Below are 9,475 nucleotides of genomic sequence, written 5' to 3'. Positions count from 1 at the left end.
TGGAGAAGGGAAGGATCCAGGGAGAGCTCAGAGCCCCTTGCAGGGCCTGAAGGGGCTCCAGGAGAGCTGGAGAGGGACTGGGGACAAGGGATGGAGGGACAGGACACAGGAAATGGCTCCCAGTGCCAGAGGGCAGGGATGGATGGGATATTGGGAAGAAACTCTTCCTTGTGAGAGTGGGGAAGCCCTGGCACAGATACCTAGAGCAGCTGTGGCTGCCCCTGAATCCCTGGAAGTGTCCAAGGTCAGGCTGGATGAGACTTAAAGCAATCTGGGGTAGTGGAAGGTGCCCCTGCCTACGGAATGGGATGAGCTTTAAGCTCCTCTCCAAACCAAACCACTCCATAGTTCCTTGACCTGCTCCCCTCTGTCATGGCAAACAATTCACACCCACCCACAGGCCCTGCTCCCCAGATTCCCCTAATTTTCATTACAGCCCTGACTACCTCTGCAGCAGCCCAGCCTCCAATCTCCCCAAACACTGGCTTTGCCTCCATCCCCTTCCCTCCCTGCTGCCATCCACCTCCCCCTCCCCTGCTCCTGACCACCAACCCCTCTTCCCCAGCCTCTGCCTCTTCCTAACGCTCGCTTCCTTCCTCCTCCTGCCCCCGAGGCCTCCCCAGCAGCTTTCAGTCACAGCCCTGCCCTCCCGGGGAGCCGAAGCCCCTCTTCCCCAGCCCTGAAAGCCACAGAGAACAGTGGGAAGGGTTATCCACAGGCTGCACCTTGCAGCTCCGCGGAACTCCCCTCTCCCTGCCAAGCAGCTTCACCATCCTGTGCATAAAAATCAAAATATTTCGACCTAGTGGATGTTTGATGGGTTTTGTTGTGGGGTGACAAACTCACTGCCCCAAGAACTGAGCACCAGACAATCCCCAGAGGAACTTGGAGTTAGTAACCTGGCAGGAATGTCTATTGGTGCACAATAAAATAGGTGAGTAAAGCAAGAGTAAACAACAGGAGAGTCCATGCAAATTGAGGACAGAATAATTATGGATTACACTGGACAGGATTAATGCAGAGATTAAAAAAAAAGCAGTAATTATTTGTGAATTTTTGATGAACATCCAGGTTCATAGAACCTAATCCTAAAATCCCACCTGCCTGTGAAGACTTCTGGAGCACAGGAAAACCAACTCCCAACACTGGGACATTAAATAAAAACCTCAATAAAGAGTTTTCTTTCAAGACAACAACTGAAGATGCCTCAAAATATCTTCAATTTAAGGTTCACCACCAGCAAGAATTCAGTTTACATTTACCACCATTGTACTGAACATTTTCCTATATTACAAATGCATTTGACTATTATCTACCAAAACACAAACTAAAAAACCTTTCATTTTTTCTATAATTGTACTGAAACATTCCAGACTCACATATACCATTAATGAATTCCAAAGTATTATAATTATTTGTAATAATTAGCAAAAGCTGACTATTAACAGGTTTTTTTATTGTTTTTTTGAATGCAGTAAGATTAAAAATGAGAATAATATACTTCCAACTGTTCATCTATGGGATAAGTGTGTCTCAGGCTGTTATATCAAATCTGTAACATCAAAAAAAAAACCCCAAATAAAGTTAAACTTAGTTTTATTTAGCATAGATCAATACTTGGAGGAAGTTGATCAATTCTTTTTGATTTTTTTCTTTGAAAATGAAAAAAATAGCAACAGGCTCTCCAAAGTTTATATATTCCCTGTCTGACAAAGCAACAGTTATTAGTCAGATAATTATTATTTAAGAAAAACGATGCTGCTCTTCAACATGGGAATACTTTTACTAGCATGCAAGTTCCTTTAACATAAAAATTAAGAATATTGCCTTGATTTTCTGTTTACTTTTAAGTTGCAGGGACATGCTCCTAAATTCTACCTTCCCATGTGTCTGCAGATCCTTAGCAGGACTCTTCCATCAAAGGACTTGAGTTACAAAAGATGATTAAGAACTGACTCAGACCTGTGAAGTTTTTAGGGAAAGCAGCACAGGGAAAAGGCCAGGAATCCCCAGAATTCTGGGAAGAAAGCTCCGGGTGGGAAGTGATTCCCCAGGAATCCACAGAGCAGCTGATGAAGGAGTTGCCCAGCTTTGGGGGGAGCATTACTTTGTTACAAGTTTTGTTCCCCAAGACCTTTGTGAAGTTACAACTCATGAAAAATTCAGATTTAGGGCTTGGATCCATAACCTAAGAAGTTGATAAATATTTTAGCAGCAAAAACAGAATAGACATTATTATTATTATATTTATTTTTTCCTTGAACGTTTCATAGCTGCATTTTTACTTAGAGTCTCAAGAGTAGAAACATTGGATAGCTATTTCCAAAAAATTAAAATCACCCACACCACAGTTTTTAATACCCAGCTTAATGCCTGAATGAACATATTTATCAAAGAAAAGTGGGATACAACAGCTACAAGGTGTCCTGAGAGTAAAACAACTTCCAGCAAAGCCCCAGCAGCACTGCAACGCTCGAGCCAGGGCACCCTGCACAGATGGACAAGTCATTTTTAGAAATGAATCACGCTGCAAATGATTGGACTAATTTTAAAACAGAGGTGAGGAACCAATAGCCTCCAGCCCAGATATGGTTTGCTTCAGCTGGCCCACAGACACTGCTTTATTACTTAATAACACCCCGGCAACTTCAAGGGGAACCACGTGTGTTTTAAAAGGCTCCAACAACTCACAGATTTTTAAGGACATGGTCCTCAAACTCAAACTTCATCCCCAAGTTTCAAGTATTACATGAAATTTTTGGGTTTTGATTTTGGTTCATTTTATTGTTTGTTCTTGCTACCCTGAGTAGGTGGGAGGGATTTCACAGCCATCAGCATTTAAATTATTTTAACAGGGAAAAGCCAATGGTGCTTTGAGTTTGGACAACACAAGGGCTGTGGTAGAAGGATTTTGATATTTAGCCCTTATTTAGGACAAAACTTCCACTGAAAGCTTTGAAGAGACACAGTCCCAAACACAGATCCCAGTCCTTCCCAGACATTCCAAGAGCACAGCAGTTCTGAACCTGAAAGGAACCAGTGAAAGGAATTTCTTGAGGGAATCACAGGCCCCTGCTTGGCTTTGATCCTTGCTGCAGCTCCCTGATCACGCTGATATTGAGACAAGAGAAGGTTCAACTCTGAGCTTTGCCTGCCATAACCAGGGGGCTCCAATGCCATCAGCACAAACAAACCTTTCCACTGGCTTCCAGCACCCCAAACCCAGCAACTTCACTGGACAAAATGTAGGAGGAAAAGTAGTTTTTAAAAGTATCTTTAAAAACCAAACTTTTCCTAATGTAGTATAAATGGGGAAAATTGGTATTTTTTGAGGAAAATGACTGTAAGTATTCAAAGGTAGCTAACTCCTTGAGAAACATGGGCTGAGCATTCCAAAAACAAATAAAAAGCCAGAAAACTTTACAATATTTGCCACTCCAGGCAGCCACGTTCAGGAACAAGACAACACCACATTGCATCACCAGTCTATGCCAACACATCCACCTCTGAAATCTGATCCAAGCCTCTTCCCCATAAAGATTACGAGGAACAACTTATCCCTCTCCTGCCCCCAAGCCCCTAAAAGACAAAAGGAAGTTCTGTTCTAAAAAAACAGCTTACTACAGATTCCTGTCTACTTTGTTTCTTGAATCAATGATCTCATTTGTTCACTTTTGCAGTATTTTCTTCCAAAAATAGCAGATACTAAAAAAAATTATTCTTATCTGGAGTTTGGATGAGATGATCCAGTTATTTTTTTTTTTTTTGCTTCTCTTCTACACACAGTTAAAATAAATAAAATTTATCTCCTTAAATTAACAGCATGCATATATAAAAAAAAATTAAATAGATCCATAAAGCTTCATTGCATCAGTCTTAAAAGTAAAAAAATTAAATTAAATTAAATAAATTAGGGACAAACACAGCCAAAAATATAATGCTATGTTTATTATTTTCAATGGTACAGCTTCAGTGTTATCAAAACACATGAAATTTGTACTCGTTCTGGTGGGCCTAGTCACCTACATGTATATATATAAATATATACAAACAGACATGTATATATATAGATACTTAAATATATACATGAGGTAGACAGGTAAAAGCTTAAAGGGTGAAGACAAACCCAAACATTTCACATATTTTTATCAAGTCTTTAATTTGTCACAACAGATAATCCTAAATAACATGTTGGCAATGATCTATCAGAGCTTGAAAATCAAGTCTAAAATTGGCCAAATGAAATTGAATTTCCATGTTTTTCAACCATTAGGCAGCATGAATGGGAAATTTTGACTATCTGTATTTATGATATGTAGGCCCAGGTTCTAGCTGGCCAAATTTTCTCCTAACTTAGGCTGTGTTTGTTTCCTTTGGCAGTGGGGTACAAGGCAACATTATCTCGTGCCTTCCTTGATCTAAACGTTGGGAATATCACCATTTGATCCAGCAGGATTTGTTGTGCAAACAATTGACAACTGTTCTGCTTCCCTCACTTAGGAATTTTCCTGAGCGAGGCCAAGCTACTGATGCTGCAAACGAAGGGCCCTCATATTTCAGATGCTATTTACATTTCAGATTACTCAGACACCAAAATAATTCTGCATTTAATGCCACTGAAAATGTAGACTAAGCAAAAATTATGACAATATATATTTTTTTTATCCCAAGCTTCAATTTTACCTCATAGCAGAGTAATGAATTAATATATTGCTTCTATAGGTTTTGGTTATCAGAGATATTGTGGCAGGATAAGAATTTTTAAAATACTGCTCGCTTACTTTAAAACATTTTCAGTAAAATAAAAATATATTAAATAAACAGCGCATTGAATTTAACCAGAGTAATAAATGAAAGAATAAAGGTTTGCTTAGAAACATAAAGAAGAATTTTACAATTTCATTTTTAAGCATATTTAAAGCTCCTGAAACAGAATATTTCAGAAAAAAAAAACCAAAAACAACAAACCCTCAAAAAAACAAGAAATCTCCAAGAGCCAACAATTGAACCCACTGCAGGATTTGTTCCTTAGTCATTCCCAAGGGAAGGACGGGAGGCAATGGAGATTTTGGGGCTGGGAGCACCTGTCAGGCTGCAGATAAACCCAGATGAGCAACTCATTTGACAAAGCTCTATGAATAGCCATGGCAGGGCTCTCACTGATTCCTGCTGCTCTGGGCCACAGCACAACAGCCTGGAGCTGAGGGACTCACAATACACATCCTGGGAGCCACATGGACCTTAAAGCGGCACTGGAAAGTTCAAATTATCTGGTTTTTGTAGCTGTTCATTTATATATTTGTGTGTGTGTGTATTTGTGTATGCAGCTAAACTCATTTGCATGTGTACTCATACACTTTTGAACATTGCAGGCCAAGTGATTTTGATAAATTTTACCTTGATTTAAAAATAGTACCAAGTCTGAACTCCTTTCTAGACGATTCATCAAGAAAATAGGAATTGCTATAATAAAGAACTTGGAATTCAAGACAAGGAAGGAGTCAGCATTTCTCAATTTCTTAACTCCAGCTTTTAGTTTTACTCCCTCTTCTTTTAGCTCCAGATACACAAAGAAAAATTAAAGCATCCTGAAAGCTATTTCCAATGCTCTTCCAAAATTTCATCCCTAATACCATCCTTGGTTCCTGAGCAGGCCCATTTGAAACTGATTGAGCAGAATTATTCCACCTAATAGTTCCAAAAATAAATACAAAGAAAAGCCAATGAGAGCCTGTGGTTTCCAACATTCAAGTAACTCTTTAAAAGAATAAGCAGGTCCTTAATGACATAAGAGAATTAAAAAGGAAATAAATATATCCTGTATCTTTTTATTTTTGAAATCAATGGTAATTCTGATTTCACTGGGACAGAACAAGAACCAACACAGGGACAACCAAACAAAACTAAACCTCAGATAACCCAACAAGCCTGAAAGAACAAACAGAATTCCTCGCTTTCCCAAAGTTTTGACGGGATTTTCGCAAAGGAAGCTCAGCCACTTTCAAAATTTGTGTCCCTGGCCATTGAACAGATGACACTGAACTGCTTTGTGCATGTGGCCTCTTAAGCCCATAGAAAGACACTGGGACATTAGTGGGGCTCCAGATGGGCACGAGGAGACTCCCACCTGTCCTGCTGCTTTCCACAGGGAACATCCCCAGGGAGCACTGCCTGCTGATCCACACACTCATGGTGGGCTTACAGACTCTACTCCAGTCACTGATCTTCCACAGAGAAGGAAGAACCGTGAGGAACGGTAGGAAAAAAACCCAAAATAAATCCACTGACAAAGCAAATTAAATAACCCAGGTGAAACCCAAGGCATTCCATCTTGGAGAGGACTGTGACTGATGGCAGGACATCCAGTGCTTTTTAACAAGGAGAAACACTGATCCCTCCACAGCCAAAGAATGAAAAGACTGCAAGTTGTACAAGAAAAGTTCAATTATTGAAGGTATTGCATCATAACGATTCTCCTCAAACATCCGCCTCCCTAATCCAAATAGAGACCAACTCATTTGTCCACAAGGGAAGGAAGATATGGCAGCAAACTCCACGGAAACATTATTAAAGTTAGGCCAAAAGAGCATCTTTACTTTCAGCACAGCTGTGGCAGGTCCTTGCTAGTTCCAAACTACCTGCCCTTAAAGCCCAGGAAGCCACTGACCCAGAACAGAGCAAAATAATTATCAATTCTGTCCCCAAAGATAAAGAACTGGAAAATCCACACTAAGTTCTCCTAAAAGCAATTAGCACCTGTAAATATCTCGATAATAGCAGCAAAAAGAGCTCAAGAACCCAAATAAAAGGAAACTGTGTTGCCTTTTACTTACAGCTGTTCATTCACAATCTTTCCTAGCAGAGGTTGATTTAATTCCTTCAGTTCTTGGAAGGTTGTGACAGCAGCCAGAAGCCCCAAATTAGCCTGAGACCCTTTTCATGCTAAGCCTGCAGAAACGCAGGAATTGCCACCCAGAATCCCAGTCCCAGCAGTGCTTCCTTCAGAGGGCCCTTCCCACTCCAAGCCCACCAATCCCACAGCTGTCTCTCCAGCACAGACTGGAGTCCTATGGAAATTAAGGTTTATCAGTAATTTTATCTCTAGGATTTAAAGTAAGAGAAAACCCAGAATTATTCTGCCCAGCCTCAGAATCCTGTTCAATTTTACTGTGTAACCGTATTAAACCAAACCATAGCTACTTTAAAGACCAAAACACAAGGAGATGGTTAAATCCCTGTAATAATTAATGTATCACATCACTGTAGGCCATGGAAGTTGGAAGCTGCAGAGCTACAGCTCTACATACACGGGGAAAATGTAATCCTGCAGCCACTATAGGCTTCCATCTACAGAGGAAAGCGGATCAATGGGATCTCAGGTTGAGAAAAGCAGCACTGTCATGAAATAAAATCATGAAATTATGTCCTTTATTCTTGGACAGGCTTTTGCTGTCCAACTCCTACCTCTAGTAAACTAAAAGGAGAGTCACGTGTTTAAATCATGGGTGTCTACACACAGATCTGCTGTTTTTTGGGATTGTCACCACCGAGGTTTGTTTAAACCCAAAGTTATTACAAGCAAGAAGAAAACTAACAGCAAACTATTTGAAAGAACTACAGTTACGGCTGCTATCTCCAATTCTCCATCACAACATTGTCAAATATCAATCCAGCTCTGGTTTTCTCCTGTTCTTTCAACCCCATCAAATTACGGCTCTCGCAAACTCTTCCCAGCCCGATCCCAAAACTGCTGCTTCATGCCAAGCACGTGTGTACAAATTAGAAATGGGAGATAGCCCAGCATGTCCAGGAGACTCCTTTCTTGTGGGCATCCTTCAGCATGAGGCACAGATGACACACACTCTCTGCTGACCACCATTTAACTGGGATGCCCCTCTGGAACACACACTCATGGCCTACTCCATGGTTCTGCACTCAGCACTTAATAAACCAAAAATAATAAGCCCAAAATAAACCAAAGCACTCCAACCGCCTTTTGGAAATTACAGAGGACATAATTAAGCTCCAGAAATAAGCAGACAACAGCAATTTCAATATAAACATCCTACTTGTGTAGGGGAGTCTCTCATTTCAACTCGGTGTTAATGCCCCAACTCTTACTTCTGGATCCATGCAAACATCTAGAAGGCTTCTCCCAACACTTCCTCGAGTCCAGAATTTAGTTTGACATTTAAAGCCATTACATTTTAACCTATTTCAGACGTTTTAACACAGAACTTTCTCTTGAACCAGCAGAAAACATGGTCAGCTCAGTCCACCAGCAGCACCTGACCAACACCGTGAGCGGGGATGGAGACACTTGGCCTTCCCAGCAGAAAGCCATGGAGAAACACATCCCGACATATATATTTGAACAAACCATTGACCAAATATAGCCGGGCACCACCGATAACCAGGGGCTGCTACCAAACCACATCCCAATCCTGCAAACACCAAGTCCAGCTCTTGGACTGTCTATCCCTGGAAGTTCAGCTCGGGAAAGGGTCTTTGTACAAGTGGTCTTTGTACCTTCACCACCGCAGGGGTTTAATAACTCAAACAATAAGTCAAACAACGGCCTGGAACCTGGGGGGCAACGCCGAGGCTCCCTGTTATCCCAGGAAAACAACACTTTCGGGACTCGGCCGGGGCTCAGCACCCACCGCACCACCCCGAACTTTGCCCGGCGCCCCCGCCACCATCACCCCCCTCCCCTCCCGCTCCGGAGGGGCCCAAAGGAGCATCCCCGGAGCATCCCCCGACAACAAAGCTGGGGCGGGGGGCGCCGGGAAGGGGCCCGAAGTGACAGGCGGTGCCCCCCCGGGGTAAACAGGGGGTAAACACGGGGTAAACAAACAACCCCCCCGCCCCGCCGCTCCCCCCGCACTCACCTCAGGGCCCCCGGGCGCAGGGAGGAAGGCGGAGACGCACACAAAGGGTAATAAAGGGGGAGGAGGAGGAGGGAGCGGCGCTCCGCGGGGCCGCCCCCGAGGGACGGGGGGGGGTCTCGGTGTGTTTGGGAGGGATGTGGAAGAAACTCCCCGGCGGGGCTGCGGGGGGGCAGCGACTCGGGGCCCCCCGCCCCCGCCTCGGCGCGGCGCTGCTTCGTGTCCCTTCAGCGGCGCGAACAACCGGCCGTCCCGCCGCCGCCCCCCCCCGCGCTCCTCCTCATCGCCGCCGCCGCTGTCGGGAAGGAGGAGGAGGAGGAGGAGGAGGAGGAGGAGGAGGAGGAGGAGGAGGAGGAGGAAGAGGAGGGGAGGCAGGGGATGCACCAGCCGCTGATCCCCATTGCCCTCCTCATCTCCGACAAACCCATCATCATCAGGGATGAGGAAGGATGGGATCCCGTGCCGTGACCATCACCGGGCTGGAGGAGCAGGAAGGGCACGGGGGTGTCCCATGGAATGCGAGGTGTCTGTGTGGGATGCTGAGTGCCCAGTCCGTGCGTGGCACCGGCACTTTCAGGGGGTTTTCT

At 43.6% G+C, this 9,475-nt stretch overlaps 1 protein-coding gene across 7 annotated transcripts in view; it reads right to left on the bottom strand.

Moving 5' to 3' along the window:
- MBD5 (methyl-CpG binding domain protein 5) overlaps nt 1-9,414 on the bottom strand; it is a 110,233-nt gene extending 100,819 nt beyond the window's left edge. For 6 of the 7 annotated variants that reach the window (XM_015634711.2, XM_015634709.2, XM_015634710.2 and 3 more), the window contains exon 1: nt 8,892-9,413. The gene's annotated coding sequence lies outside the window, so the exon portion shown is untranslated. Of the gene's footprint in view, nt 1-8,891 lie in introns of all 7 variants that reach the window. The other variant, XM_033516248.1, reaches the window with a different exon arrangement.
- Between the last annotated feature and the right edge of the window lie 61 nt (nt 9,415-9,475).

This window comes from Parus major, chromosome 7 (assembly GCF_001522545.3).
Source record: "Parus major isolate Abel chromosome 7, Parus_major1.1, whole genome shotgun sequence".
Classification (NCBI taxonomy): domain Eukaryota; kingdom Metazoa; phylum Chordata; class Aves; order Passeriformes; family Paridae; genus Parus; species Parus major.
This window is presented reverse-complemented; position numbering and strand designations above follow the sequence as displayed.